Consider the following 15,622-nt stretch of genomic DNA (forward strand, 5'->3'; position numbering starts at 1 on the left):
CTGAAATCTTAGGGTCAGACTGGACCCTCAAGAAAATTGCTGTTTCTTGAAGGCTTTCAGCTCTTACTAATATTACTGCTAAAAGCTTGTAAGAAGTCCTGCATATTCCCACTTGGCTTGGTTAATGGTGAACACACATTAATGGTAATGGAAGGACATGGTCAGCAGTGGTGATTGTGGGAAATATGGTGGAAAGTATTCCAGCATAATGACAGAAATGTTGGCTTGTCTACAGCAGCTTTTATCTTTTCACAAACTTATCTATGGTTGTCACTTGAGAAGAGGAAACGAGAGATATGGCTACAAATAAAAGTTAAAATTGAATTTTTTTAACATAACCAGCATGTCACAAAACGATTACAAATACTACAAGCCACCCCTCCAGCTGCTGGGAATCACTGTTATCCCATTAACTTTTGTCAACTGCACCATATTGAGCACTTGGCCTTTGTGAAATTTGCCTTAGCCTAAAGCTGACTGGAATGCTAAGCTTTCTCAATGTTATGTTAGTTCATTTTATTTTGGATTCAAAGAGCTGAAGGTAGTGTTTAGCTCCAAAGCAAGCCTCCCTGGGCCCCATTAGCTGAAAAAGCCTCTTCCTAGTAGACATTTTTTGCCTTTATAGGCCAAGATGAGTGTAGGTACTTGGTTGTTATTGTCATATGGGAAACTGTTGGGGGTTTGAAACATATCTACAAGTTTAGTAACTTCATGTCACAGAGGGAGTGACAACTTGGAGCCAGCGTAATTGAAGAATAGAGCTGGGTATGGGTTTAAATGATCTTTCCTGAGCTATCTCTAAACAGATTTTAATTTTTTTGTCAAAAAAATGCAATGTTTACACTCACTGGACTTGTTTTAAGTAACTTGATGATAATTTCTTATTCACAAGATAAACCCAAGCAATTTAAAAGTCCAGCAGTTTTTATGTTTCCTTTTAGAAGCTACTCAGGGTTTCAATTTATCTGAATAGCCACCATGCTGGTATTTTCTGATTAAATGTGTCTTTCTGGCTGTCTTAATCCAGACATTTTTTTTTACTTCTATGAAGACCTTTTGAATCTGCTATATCTGCCAAATATAACAAACTGATGGACTGAATCTAGGTTTAAAAACAGAAAGAAATTATTTGGGGTCCTTGCCTTGTTTTGTGGAAGTTAATGGACTAAATCTTCATTCACTAACTCACTCATTAAGTAACTTCTTAATTTTTTCAGAGAACTGGAAAAAATAGTTTGAAAGCAAATATATCATTTGGAAGATATTTTAAAAATCTTTTTTTTTCCCAAAGTTTTAGTTTGTCAGAATGATTTGGCATGTTCAATGGGTATTTGTGAAGTGGTTTTAGCTGATATAAATCTGCAACAGTTTGTAGTATACAATACACTCAGCTTTAACCCTGTCAAAGAGGTTAAAGTGGTAGTACTACATAAGTGTATATCTGTCGTTAATTGTAAGTACATGAATATACCAATAAAGGCTTGTGTGCTTAATATTATTCATATACATACCATTGCACAATGATGCTAATGATAGGCCCTCTGTCAAAACAGGAAATCACTAGTCAGAGATCAAGACATTCTGGGCTTCTGCAGACATCCCACCACAGTTCACTCCTCCGCAGCAGGAAGGCAGGTTTCAGCAGCAATAAAATGAGATGCCAGTTTAAAGTGAGCTCTTAATTGAAAATGTGTCTCTGAGTTTTCGGTTTACCTGCTCTGTTTCAGATCAAGCCTTATTCACAGACATCTTATCTAATGAAGATATATAATTACTGGCCAGCCTTCAGCATGCAACAGTAATTAGAGTTTCTGTTCTCTGGGCATTAGAGTAGTAAATATAAAATGGAAGGAAAAGTCTGCTTAAAATGCCCATTGAAATATAAAGCTTAAGATGACATTTCTTTGTGTCTTTACTGTTGCTGTTTTTCAATGCATCTGTCATGTAGCATCTAACAGATTGATTACGTCTTTGTGGCTTAGTTTTTATTCCTTTTTTTTTGGTGTTGATTAATGATGAGTTTAAGCTCATTTTCCTTGCAGAATGAGGATACCTCATTCTTCTTTTAGTTTCAGGGGCCACATTTATTACTCACTTCTTTCATCTGGGACTTCAAAGAACTTTAAAGAGCTAGACCAAATTCTGCACTGACTTGTTTTCTGCCAAACTGCATCTACTTGAACTTGGTTGAATAAGTCAGGACAGAATTTAGTCCATTAAAACAATATTGTTATTGAGAAATAATTGTCTGAAATGATTTGGTCCACCATGGTGGAGTAGTAACCATGTCAAAAAATGGAGGCATGTTATAGGCTTTGTTTCACAAATGAGGAATCTGAGACACAGAAAAGTTAAGGTGAGGATTTCAAAGTGCTGTAAAGAAGTTCTGACCATTGAAGTAGATGGTAAAACTCCTATTGCCCTCATGGAAAAGAGTGATTGGTAAGCAAACTTTTTTTGTTGAGTTGTTAATGTGGATCAAATTCTCAAAATTATTTAAATCAAGAATGAGGAAAGGAGAGTGGAAAAATCAACATCTTTTAATCTTTCATTTTGAAAAGACATTTCCGTTTCAAAATGGCCATTTTTTCAAGGCTTAACAAAGCCTAAAAGTCTCCAAAACAACATTTTCCAATGCTCCATTCAATTTGATGAATTAATTGAAAATCTGCATTTTGGTTGCCCTGACATGAAAACACCTTTAGATTCATTTTGTTTGATCAGTTAACTAAAAATTCCAATATATTCTCAGCTCTGTCCAGAAGCCACTTGCCAGAAGTCACACAGTGAATGGTGCCAACACTGGGAACAGGATGCAGTTTCTCTGGCCATTTTTTGTACTACACTGCCTATTTTGTAGAAGACCCCATTCCAAATCTGTGTGTTATCCAAAATCACATGTTCTTCTAACAAAAAACCTTTAGCTTATTTCCTTCTAGAGCATCTCGTACTTTTCTTAGATCTCAGATAAGGATGCAAACGGGAGGGCAGGCATACGAACTTTTGTCTGTATTACAAGCAAACTCCTGGGGGCAGAAGGAGTGAAAGGAGGATCGGTACTACTGATATCCTTTGCACAACCTAGGACTTACCGCAGAGTCATGGGGCTGTGTCCCATGTGCAGGGGCCGTGCAAGATGTTGCTGGGTGGCCTCTCGCTCTGGATTTCCATTTCCCAAAGCTCTACAACCAGTTCTGGCTGTGGGACGATTGCCTGGCGTTTATGCTTGTCCTCTGCAGAGTCTCATCTTTCTGGCTTTGCGTGAGGAGCGAAGCAGTAATGTTTTATCCCTGCTTGCTGTTTATCAAGCGGCTGTAGAGTTGCAAAGCCAGCCTGCTCTAGCCACAGCTACATGGTGGGAAGTTATTGCTGATCAGGCAAAGGCTTGGTAGCTGCTTTGTTCTGTTCACTTTGGACCGTATTAGAGGGCATAACAACGCGCTTGGCACTTCCTAAAATATTACCGCAGACCAATAAATCTTTCAATAACACTTAGTGTAGTTTTATCAGTGGCAAAATAACTTCTTTTTAATCAAGTGACAGACTTCACAAAAACTGAAGTGTCAGAACATTTAAAATAGCCTGAAGCAGACAGTGTTTTAAAACATTAAACTTTTAACAGCTGTTTCTTTTCTTCCTTACACCGGTGCACTTCAGGGAAAAGTTGAATTCTTCTAAAGTCAGTGGAGTGACAGAGTAAAAAATAAAGGGGAGAAGATAATCGAGTCCAGGATTTTATCTGCTCCTTGGTTTAGCATTGGCAGTTCCAGTGCTGCAGATTTCACAACCATATTGCTAGTGGCAGCCCATTTGATATTCTATTCACAACACATTCTTGGATGCATGCGATTACACAAGTTTTCAGTTCCAGCTTTCACTGGAAAAGAAAACCCTCATGGCTGCAGGTCAAAGGCACGGGCCCCAAAATTGGAGGTACTGCAAAGACACACAAAAATTTAAAAACAAGAGAGTATGAAGAATCCCAGTTTCCCTGTGATCTCTTGAGTTTAAGCCAAGCTAAGAGTGATTTGAGATGCATGTTATGGCTTGATTGAGTCTAACAACTCACCTAGTCAAAAGGGGGAGGCCAAGTATTCACCCCCTCCTGGTGCTTGCTCCAGTGAGTTAGTGGAGGGAGGAGGACAGAAGGAGGAAAAGGATCCTGCCATGGGGGCAAAGAAAAGTGGGAGAGGGGGAAGAGTGAGGAAGAGCAAGCCCCTGGTTCAGAAGCAGTGATCTATTAAACTAGCTAACCAGAATGTGCAATATCACATTCAGGTGAGGTTGTCGCATGGGTTTTGGTCGCTTGTGGTTCAGAAGACCCAAGAAGAAGGAAAAAACAGATGTAATCGGCATAGTTTGTTGAGCGATCAGAGAAAATACTTTCCCATCAGCAAATAGGATTTTGTCTAGAAGATCAACAAAATCAGAGAAAATACTTTCCCATCAGCAAATGGGATTTTGTCTAGATTACACTTTGCTTAGAACACTTGCTTAGAATATGGTTGTGTAGGGCTGAATTTTATAATGGGAAAATAAATCTCTGCCTTGAGGGTTCGGTGAAGATCAAGTTCATGCCATGGTTTTCCACAATATAATGTGCTTTCTCTCACCAACTGAACTGCCTTATTCCACCCCAAATAATTTTGATCTGTCTTGAAACAAACATTTGATTTAAGTCAGCAAATGGATGTTTTTATTTTCTGCGATGTCTAAACATTTCATTTTGATAGAAAATGATGAAATCATGTCCTGTCATTTCAACTCAGTTTCAGTATTCCTGACATCAGAATCTTTCTGAACTTTTCACCTTAGGATGAAGAAACTGTGAAAAAGAAAATACTTTTTCTGATCTTCTCTAGTAGTCAGGAGACAGGACAAACTTAGAAAAATGCGCTATCAAAAATAAAAGTTGTAATAATAACTGTTGAGTTCAGTCCATGTGCTGTTGATGTTGGTTATAAAGGGAGCAGGAACAATTTTAAGCTCTCTCTGGTATGGAGAGCAGACATGGCAAAGATGAGTTCTAAATGTAGAACTGCTGTAACAGTCCAACATCTCCCAGGAATCATCTGAAACTCACCTAAAGCTGTTGAAGTTCCTGGATTTGTCTCTTTCATATTCTGCCAATTCTCAATTTTGATATGAATCTTGAGAAGTAACAAGGTTTTTGTGGAGTTGTTTGCCTTTTTGTAATCACCCATACTGAAAATCCCAGTGTGACTGCTGCAGTTGCTGTTGACTACAGTTTCTTTATATTTATGAAAGGCTATAAGCTTATAAGATACAAAACTTCTCTGTAACGGAAAAATCCAAATAATTCCTGAATTGAGACTTCCTCAAAATTCTACAGATACCCAGAAATCTGTCTCTTTGTGCTTAATGGGAAAGAATACGTGTTCTTGTAGAGCCAGGGGTGATAATCTCTTTTTTTCTGTGGGTATTTCTGTTCCTTTATTGGGAGGAATATGTCTATATCCATAAAAAGAATGAGGCAAAATCTAAAGAATATCCAAACAGTGATGCCAAAGGAGATCTGAATGAGCAGATTTAATCATTTGCTGAACCCAAAAGGGACCGATGAATGTCCCAAATGTGTTAAACAATTGCTAAGGTGCAATTCTGTGACTGTTTAACTAACACGGAGCTGCCATCCCCATCTTTCTGCTGGCCATGAGTGCAGCTGAGTGAAAATGAATCAATTTTTTTTTTTTTTTTTTTTTTTTTTGTGAATGAGCTGCCTGCTCAGCTCCCTGCTCCCTGACTGAGTTCCTTTCAGATGCTCACGGTGCTTGTGCCAGCACTGGGAAAGAAGTGACATTGGAGTGGGAATCAGTAGCTGAGGGTGAGAGATGGCCAGGAGTGCTTCTTTCTGTTGTGTATTCGCTTTAATGACATGTGAAATTATGGCTTTGCACAGGCATTCCCATGCTGTCACATCATTAGTCTGATACCATCCATGTAAAAGGCTTATCCTGGCCCTGTGCCTGTGAATTGCCCCAGTGAAGATGCTCAGGAACTCTCGTGAAGAAGACCATCCAAGTGGCTCACCTATTTCTGAGTGTCAGATTTGTACAGCAAGAGGTACCCGTGTAGGAATGTCAAAATCACCTTGCCTTTCAAAGAGGATTAGGGGTCTTACTTTTTTTAGCTGCATTCAAAACCCAACTCACTGTATACTGAATCCCAGTACTGAGAAGTGCTCCATCATCTCAATGAAAGGAGATTGGTTGATCTCTAGAAAAAATGTGCAGAGGAAGGAAGGAACAGACAAGCTGAATGCAAAGGGAAATTAGTTCTCTTCTTTCTTCCACTGGGCTAAGCCAGCAGTGCGTTACTGAAGCACATGATGTTACACTGATATAAATGAAACCTAAATTGGGCTCAGATCATCCAATAGCACATGTCTCCAAAACAGGAACTTGCATTAATCATTATAAGTTGTGATTCTTTCTCTTAAAAAGTTCCCTCTAGCTTTAAAACTCTGTGTTCTACAGTTCCAGTGACCGTCTGCCACTTTCTTTTAGAAGATGTGGTATTTATAGCTCTTCGTGCCTGTTCTAAGCCATCCTCCAGATCATGACACAAAACTCCGTGTTGCTTTGTTACCACGCAGTAAGAAGTTACAATATGCCATATAAATTACTGTCTTCTCAGCCCAACTTAGGATTTTTCTGGACATATCAGATACAGCACAGCCACTAAATGACTTTGCTTTTGCTTATCATTTGCAGGACTGTCCAGATATTGTATTAGCTATGGAAGGGATTGGTCTTATTAAAATAAAAATGTATGTGACAAGATATTTTCAGCTGATTTAAATATGCTTAGATCCTGTGACTCTATCAGTACTATATTGGTTAATATTAGCTGAAGATGAGGCTGGAGTTAGTAGAGAAACTGCTGTCAGATCTGAAATATCCTGAATATTAGCTATGGGATACTTGGAGGATCCCTAGAGTTCTCAGAGGCAATTGGAAGAACAAGGGGCTTATTTAGGACATACACATATGAAGGAAAAAAAGAGCCTACAAGTGTTAGGAAGGCTAAGAGGTCGAAAGGACATAATGAGCCCGCACTTGTAATCATGTCCAGTTCTCTCTTCTTCATTAGTAATGAAGAAAGGAAGTATGCTCTAGTGGTTAAACCTGGGTTGGGATTTTAGGCGTTACAGATTCTAATGAGGGCTCAGTCTGCATACAGTGGGTGACACTTGATTTTCATTTCATTTGCCTCTGCCTTAATAAGATTGGATAACAATTGGATAACCCATTGGATGGGTTTTCAGATGCTGCATTGAAATGTGCTGGTTAAAGTGTGGGCTCTGGCATATGCTTTCAGCTGTGACATCGGTGCGTTATTGTGATCTTTGGCATGTCATTTATTTGATCTGTCTCAGCATAGACACATACAAAAGATGTATAATGGTTCTGAATTACCTTGACAGATAAAGAGCATTAATACTAAATCCTTGAAAAATGCTTTGAGATCTTTGCATAAAATGTACTATCTAAGCGTCATCATTATGATTGTTAATAATATACATAACCCTAACTAGGACAGAGCACAGACACTTTAGGAAACACTCCTGTTAAATCTAACTTAATCACAGAACATAAAAATGACTGTCATGATAAAATATTAGTGGCTGAGTAAGGATTTAGAAATATTTCCAGATTTCTTATGTAACAGAGTCTGTGCAGGTCTACTGACTGAAGATTTCTTCTCTTTTATCCACCGTCTGGACCACTTCGCATTACTTTCTAGGACCTTGTTGAGGCAAGCATGTAGCTCTCTCTGCCTGAAGCTTAAAAGGCAAGGGCGTTGTACATCAGGCCACGGGCTAAAAGAATTGACTTAGCCAAAGTAAGTTTCAGACCTTTGTGGCTGATCCACTGAAACAGGGTACTTTTCAAAATATTTTTCTATTCTGTTTTAGGGAGATAATCATGCTCACTGTTTACCAGACCAAGGTTTAATTAATAAGGAGAGAAGAAATATGGACACGAATCTAGGGGGTGAACAGTTCCCTTTGGTACCATGGAGAGTGATACTTGAATTTCTGAGTGCAGTCAGAGCACTTCTAAATTCAGGAAGAAGTCTTGCAGGTCTATGTCCTGCTACAGCTGTAATGGTGAAACATCTGTATCCACAGAGTAGGTTTTCATATCTCTCTTTCCTTCCATATACGTGCAGGAAAATAAATCTAAAGATGATGTATGGGAGGTGATGTGTCCACCTTTGGATGCTTCCACCTCCAGCACTTGACTCTGTTAGCTGCTGTTGTCACTAACATTCAGCTAGCGATACCCAGCCCACCCATCGTTTTAACTCAGCCTCATCTCTCGCTCCTCCTGCGGTTATTCTGTAGTGGCTATCCAGCTGTTCCATACTGTCTGTGGCTGCTGCTTTGGCTATTTTTCTGTGCTTGCCATGTCTTAAATATTTTTCTTTGTGTTTCTGCCCTTATCTACCCTTTGGGTTGCCAGTTTTTAACCTTCTTATATCAGTCTCATTGCTAACCTTTTCTGAAAGCTTCCAGACAATAAAATATCTAGTGGTATCCTGATGTCTCATAAGCACCATCGGCTGCATGTCTAGATCCTGCAGTTACTTATTTAACGTTTGTAGAAGTGCTCAACTTCCACTTAGGGAGCTGGGTAAGCTTTGGCACAGCAAATGTATGCTATGAAGGGCCAATTCATCCTTTTCCACATATGTTTTTGGTGTGGCATAATCAAATAAAAAAAAAATGCTATACTTAAATAGCTCAGAATGAGTATGTTTTGGAGGCAGACGTTTTTGCATTGTTTCATTTTATCAAGTGCAGTGTAGTCCTGGCTTGTGCTCTCAGCTCTTCCCTGGTTTTCCATCATGACCCATTTACTTGTTCTTTTTGCAGTTAATTATAAAATTGACATAGTACTTCTGAAGGATTTCCAAGAGCGTGAGAAAGTAAACAAGTAAAACACATCTGAAAAGTGCTTTGAGATGTCAGAATACAAGGAGTTATCTGAGTCCAGTTTATTATCAGAAATAATTATCTGTAATAGTCTCATGCTTTACACATGTGACGGGATCTGGTCTACTGCCTTTTCTGAGATTGTGACACAGGTGTTTTATTTGTTTGTAGCAGATATTAGTACTATAATTTTTTCCACATCAGCTACCCATAGAAATGCTGTACATCTTTCCTTGTTTCAGCCTTGTTTTGCATCATTGCCTTGTTTAACTGGTTATTGGATGATAAGCCTGATTTTTGAAACTATTTAGGCATTCAAATCCAGTTAATTTAATTGGGAATTAGAAACCTAAGCACCTACAAAAACTGGTCTTAACGGCTCTTCAATTTTAGTTAAAAGTATAACTGTGTATTTAGAGCAGGTGGGTATTATAGAAAGCTGATATTTTCTCCCAACTTATATAATCTCTTCCATATAATAACTATTAAAAGTAACCTGATTATTTGCAAGCAGGTAATTATTTTGCAAATGTAAAGGGTTTTTGTTTGGGTAAATTTAGGGCATCTTCTTTAGATTTCGGGTTTTGAGTGCCTTCAGCAATTTCTTTTTGCATTTGTGAGCATGTGAAAAGCTCTTGTAGTGTTTGAGATTTTGTGCAGACCTGGAGCTGATACCAAAATGAAACCTATGAACATGACGTTCCATTACATGCTCCATTTCATTCTACTAAAAGCCAGAGAGGGAGAAGTGAAACTTCAGTAATGAAGGAAAATATTATTTGCCCTGGTGACTAAAGGCATCTAAAGGCACAACGGATGCGTACTAAACTACATTTTATGCATTGTCTGTAAGCATTAGATTAATTGCACTTGACTATCACTAGAAGAAAAAATCAGGGCCAGTCTCACATGCACACATACAATTTCTGCTAATGATTGGATCTCATTTCTGCCACTGAAAATCCAGAGTTAACCCAGTGTAATTAATGGGATTGCTCTGCACTTTATTTGATGAAGAGAAGAGAAAGTCTAGTCCTTATTGGGAAATTTTTTTGTGTCTAAGCACAGCTCTCGCCGTCACTGGATGGTTTAGTTTGGCATCAGCTTAATGCTGAAAGCAAAGATCAGCCAGAGCCAATTTTAGCTGTTTCAGTGCCATAGCCATAAGTCAGCCCATGTTTCCTTGAAAGTTCTTCACACATTTTGATGATGCTAAGTTTCAAGCTTGTAACAAATCTTGAAAGCAACTGTTTCCCTAGGGCTGACAATTTCATCACAAGGATTTCACACAGGCCTGCAGACGGGATAAGAAACAGCCCCTCTGGCAATACAGTTGTATGTACTATACTAATTTTTGAAGACACCTTGACAAGTAGTTTTCCAAATTCTGCCCTTTGTTCCCAGGTTAAACAATGTGTGTGTCTAATCTCATCTCCTGCTCTCTCTTCTCTAAGTAGATTCAGCTGGACTGCCTTCATTGATATTTATTTCTTTGGAGCTCAGGCTGCTAGGAAAGCTGTACATAGGTGTGAGTAACCTCATCCTGTACTTTTTAGTATCCAGATCTGACAGTTATCGTCTGGTTTCTAGCAGGACTAATTACTGGTAAGAGTTTTCTTCATGGGCTGGCTGGTTGGTTTGTTGCTGTTGAGGTTCTGAGAAAACAGAGCGCATAAAATGAGACGTTAAATGTTACAAAGTGTGCCCACAGAAAAACTGTAGAAAAGATAAGTCAGAAATTACTTGGGGACATGAATGAAGGTGATCTCAGAAGCACATTAGCTGGGAGAGGGCTTCCTTCACACAACAGCACAGGAAACAAATAAAAAAATAATCTGTTACGGTGCTGGCGGAGGGAGATCCACAGGGGAAGGGTCTTGGTCTCTTTCCCACGCAGTCATCAGCAAAAGAGTTGTCTGCTTTACACGCTGCCAAGGGTGAAATGATCAGCTGTTTACAAACTTCTAGTTTAAACAATTATGTTTAATCATGTACTTTTGCCAGAGGTTGGTATAATATGTCAAGACGATGTCAATCCTTTCAGGCCATAAGCTGCCCCTTATTTTACAATGGATATCCCCCGATGTGGTAATGATTAGCTTTATCTGATCTGTCATTTACTCTGTTTTTGTTTAGTGAAAGGATCCAAGGAAGGGTTAGAAAAACAACTTGATTGTAAGGCTGAGGTTTGCAATGTGATTTAAGGTCACTGAGCTTGTATAGTCTAATGGGAGTTGAGCACACATTGGAAAATATAATTCAAGAGATCAGTTTAAGTGCATGATCAGGTTGAAATCTGAACTATCCCTGCCAAGGTCTGACAGTAAGCGGGTGATGTCCACCAACCAGCTGCAGTACAGAAAGTACAGAATATTCTGCTGAATCTTCAGACTTATTATTTAGCTATCATTACATTTTCCTTTTGAAAAGGCTTTAGATGAAAAGTCCTCTGTTCAGACCCACCTGGTATCTGCAGCGCACAGGTTGGAACTGAGAGGCATATTTATGTCTTCTGGAACCTAGTCCCTGTGCAGACCAGTTTGCTGCTAGCAGATTTCATGGGTGCTTCAGGGCTGCCCTAAGTTCTAATGAATTTTAATGAGCTAAATCATAATGAGACCATCACTCAGGCAGGCTTTGCTGGAGTTTGGTATGTTTTCTCTTCCTGGGAACACCCCCAACTTGGCTCTTCTGTCAAAAGCTGACACTGCAATGACCAATCCAGTTATCTGTAAGTGGAAAAGCCTCATATGTTTTCTTTCCTCTTTATAGCATGACGGGAGTGCAGGTGGGCCAGAGCCAGGGGACCAAGACTGACCTGAGTATATATCTGAGGATACTCAGAGATAGTCCCTGCTCATCAGAGAAGGAAAATAAGGAAAAAACCTGCTGAAAATAATCCGATTCTGCCTGCATTGATAAAACGGAGGCAAACTGCTGAGAGTGGTTTTGTTACAAAGATGTAAACTGGTATAAAATGAATGCCAGCTTTTTAGGGAATGGGACACCACCGTGATCTCCCACTGTCTAATTGTCTGTTCCACTAAACACTCATCTAGCTAGCTTGGGGCTTTTTTGAGGTTACATCAAGTCTTTCATTTGTTAGAGTCGTATTTTTCCCTTTCACACGAAATGTAGCCTGAAATACAGCAAAGAGCAGTTTCTAATTAAACTCCCGCCTAAATCCATTATACCTTCTGAAGTCATTGGGACAGGGAGATAAAAGAACTGTAACGATCCCAATATGTAAATATAGATGTAAAAGTTTGTTTGGAGGGTTGGAGGTTAGAGGCCAGATATGATGAAACCAAACATAAAGCTTCTTGGTAGAAATTGAATCAGTGCATTAGTTATCATGGATTTTCATAAAAATAAAGTAATAATGCACATTCATGTTTCAGTTCATAAATGTGAAGTGACAGCCTGTGAGTTAGCCACTGAAATGATATTATAGACCCCAAAAAGAATAATAGAGGAAATTGGGAAAGCAGAAGAGAGAGTTGTAATGGAATTGGGCATTGGCATAAATATAAATCATGAAAGGGAGATTGATGTAATGAAAGATATGAAAGTCAGAAATTCAAGGTGTTAAAAAGATCATCTGCTCATCTGGTAAAGAATCCCTAAGGCTACACAACTTTTAGCTGAAACAGCCAGATTTACTTAAAGTAGATGAACTTTAAAATTGTATGAGAAATAACATATTACAAGGGAACATGCTTCTGCAGCACACACAGCCTATTAAGAAGCTGTGCAAAAGAGGAAGAAGCTTACATTGATCCATTGGAAAATTATCTTTGCTCATGAGTTTTGTCAGAAGATTTACAAGTAGATATGGGAATGAGAAATGGTTGTAATTCAAAGAGCCTAAATAGCAACATTTACATGCTAGCCAGCTATGAGGATTTGGAAGAAAGCACTCTTGGTGAAATGAGTTGGCCAGGCTACTTCTGCGGATGGTGTTTTGTACATAAAAAGCAGGTAGGACAGACACAGATGCCATGTGAGTGACGTCTCCATCTAAGTGTCTGCTAATGTGGAAAGATTTATTTTAGCTCGTGAAAGCCTTTCAGGATTCACACATATCCATCTATAAGTGCAAAGAAACTAAAATCTCCCTTGTCTGCACATGTCTGAGGGAAGAAGGCTCAAAGATCCAGCTGAAACTGTGCTAAGATCTCCTCTCAATATCCGAGGGTGATAGAACAACTCTTTTTTAGTACTGCTTTATGCAGAAAAACATGGAAGCCAACAAGTTTGAAGTGTAGCTTGGTCCCCAGCAGTCCTATAGGCGTGAATAACCACACACTGAGATTTTGCAGCAACCACAGTTCATATCTTTCATTTTCCTTCTCCCTCCATTATATGGAGTCCTGCTTTTCAAACAAATAAAAATAAAAGTATTAGGGAGCCTCTTCCCAACTGTTGTATCTCAGACCACTGAAATACGCACATACGTACACAGAGACAGGGTGAGACACAGCAGAGAAGAGCCCAGGGAGGAGCGATACGTATCCTGTAATCAGCTTTTCTCTTTCTAGAATGTGATTTTGCATTCTGAAAATGTGATCTGCTTCTGAAAAAAACTCTGAATAATCTTAGCAAGTCTCTCATAGCATCTTCCTGAAGCAGACAACCTTTATTCACCTGCGGGGGAAATAGGGAGTTTAATAACTCACAGCAAATAATTCTTGGAGAAGTTCCGAAGGCTTTGTGGAGCCCACTGAATGCCATCCCGCACAGAGAAGTGCTCCCTCTTTCTCAGTCTTGCTCTCCCTGGGAATGGATGAGTGGCAATCATCAGATACATGCAACTTTTTCATAGTAGATCTTGAAGTCGAGTGCAACTGAGTGATGGCACAGGTGGGCTTCCCGCAGGAAAAGGGAGGAGGGGGACAGGACGCCAGCAAACCTTGCAGTCTGCCACTTTGAAGCCGCAATGACAAGTGCATGATTAGTGAGCACAGGGATATCAAATGAGCGTAGTCTCTGCTCTGTTTTAAATAACAAAGGTAAGTTTATGAGCAGCTGGAGTTGCGGTACCAGGTGGAGCTCAGTACAATTGCAGTAATATTTAGCCCTTGTCATCCGTTGCCTGCTCAGCCCACTGATGAGTGTGAAGGATAAAACCAGAGTGAGCTCCTGCCAGCTCGCTGTGCTGAGAGTTTGGCATTAATATGTACATTTTTCCGGGGGACTTTGCATATAGTTGAGCTGTCCAGTTTGTTCATGTTGTCTGGAAACCAAGAGGAGAGGCGCAGCTGCCCAGCTGCTCCAGGTGCCTGCAATGTAGGCCAGGGTATGCTTATGCAGGGGACTCGTGCATTAGTGTAAGTGAAGCACTAAAGACTGGGCATGTCTGGCACAGCATCGACACTGAGTACGTGAGTGTTGCTGGGTTTTGGCCATGAGGTCTTTATAAAAGAGCAAGCGTATCTGAGAAATGCCAGAGAAGATCTGACAGGCTGCACTGTCATATCACTTGCGTGCCCTGTAAAGAAGTGAAACACTCACGTGTCCACCTAACTCTTGAACTAGCAATTCCTGAAGAGCCTCACTATAAAAACTGCTCCACTCATCTTCCTGGGAATTTCTTAAACTTAAGAAAAAAAGTCATCTTAGCATCCTGCTAATAAGTAAGGAAAATGGCTCTGCTCTTTCATGGAGGTGTATGTGAGGGACTCGGACCTCTCTAACATAGTTCACAAATGTGGGCAAGCTAAAGCCAAGCTAAAAAGCACCAGCCTGCAAAAAATGCACTTTTCTTGCTAGCTTTCTTCCTTCCCTCTGAGCTGGACCTGCAAAGGTAAGTGCTGAAGATTAGCTGGTGCTGTGGTAGGACTTCTGGAAGCACTGCTTTTGGGAAAAGAGTCTGCATCCCCTGGGCTGATGTGTCTGCTCTGATTCTGAGCTTACTTAGACATGAATGAGTCAAGAAAGAGGAGTCAGTGCCTCAGGTTTGTTGTAAAAATTGATTGGCCTTAGGCTTGTGGCTGGGGATTTGTGTGATTTGTAGCAGAACAGAAGATGGTCCAGGACTAAAGCTCCATCACCTGCCGTGTTGAAATAAATAACAATAACTGAATGTAGAACTCTGGTAATTCCCCTTTCCGCTCCCCTATACCATGTGTGCTATTTTCGAGAGGAGATTTTTTATTTTAGAACGTTCATTTCTACCAGCTCACTTGTGAGTAACAGCAGCTGCTCTTTCAGGGAGTAGCGAAGATGTAACAGGTCTCTAAGCACTGCAGGAGCAAGTGAAGCTGCTGATTGACAATTCTGTTACACGTTTTCATAAATGTTTCTTTGGAGGTGGGAATATCTGTCTTTGAAAAGAGATGTAGGTCTCTCCAGGGTACTGCAGAACTTGGTGCAAATCCTGGTATTCAAAAGTCCCTCTCTTGTGCCTCTGACTTTAAAACCTGTAATGAATTAGATAGACACAAGAGCAGTCACCCATCCTTTGTCTGTGGTGTAATCCTGATTTCCACAGAGGGATTTTCAGCATGAACTAGCAAAATTTGATGTCCACTTCTGATCATTTGGGACCTCAGCACCCAAGTCCTTCTAGTGTCCTTGAGAAACCCAGCACTGCTATGTGAATCTGGAAGATTTTGCTAATTAGACCATTCTTCAATTACAAGGCCAAATCCAGATTCA

At 39.8% G+C, this 15,622-nt stretch overlaps 1 protein-coding gene across 1 annotated transcript in view; it reads left to right on the forward strand.

Annotated features, from left to right (window-relative positions):
- Window positions 1–15,622, forward strand: part of TMEM132D (transmembrane protein 132D) — a 41,191-nt gene that overhangs the window by 875 nt on the left and 24,694 nt on the right. The gene's annotated exons all lie outside the window — the stretch shown is intronic.

The sequence above is a fragment of the Fulmarus glacialis genome, unplaced genomic scaffold (genome assembly GCF_000690835.1).
Source record: "Fulmarus glacialis isolate BGI_N327 unplaced genomic scaffold, ASM69083v1 scaffold15331, whole genome shotgun sequence".
Taxonomy (NCBI): domain Eukaryota; kingdom Metazoa; phylum Chordata; class Aves; order Procellariiformes; family Procellariidae; genus Fulmarus; species Fulmarus glacialis.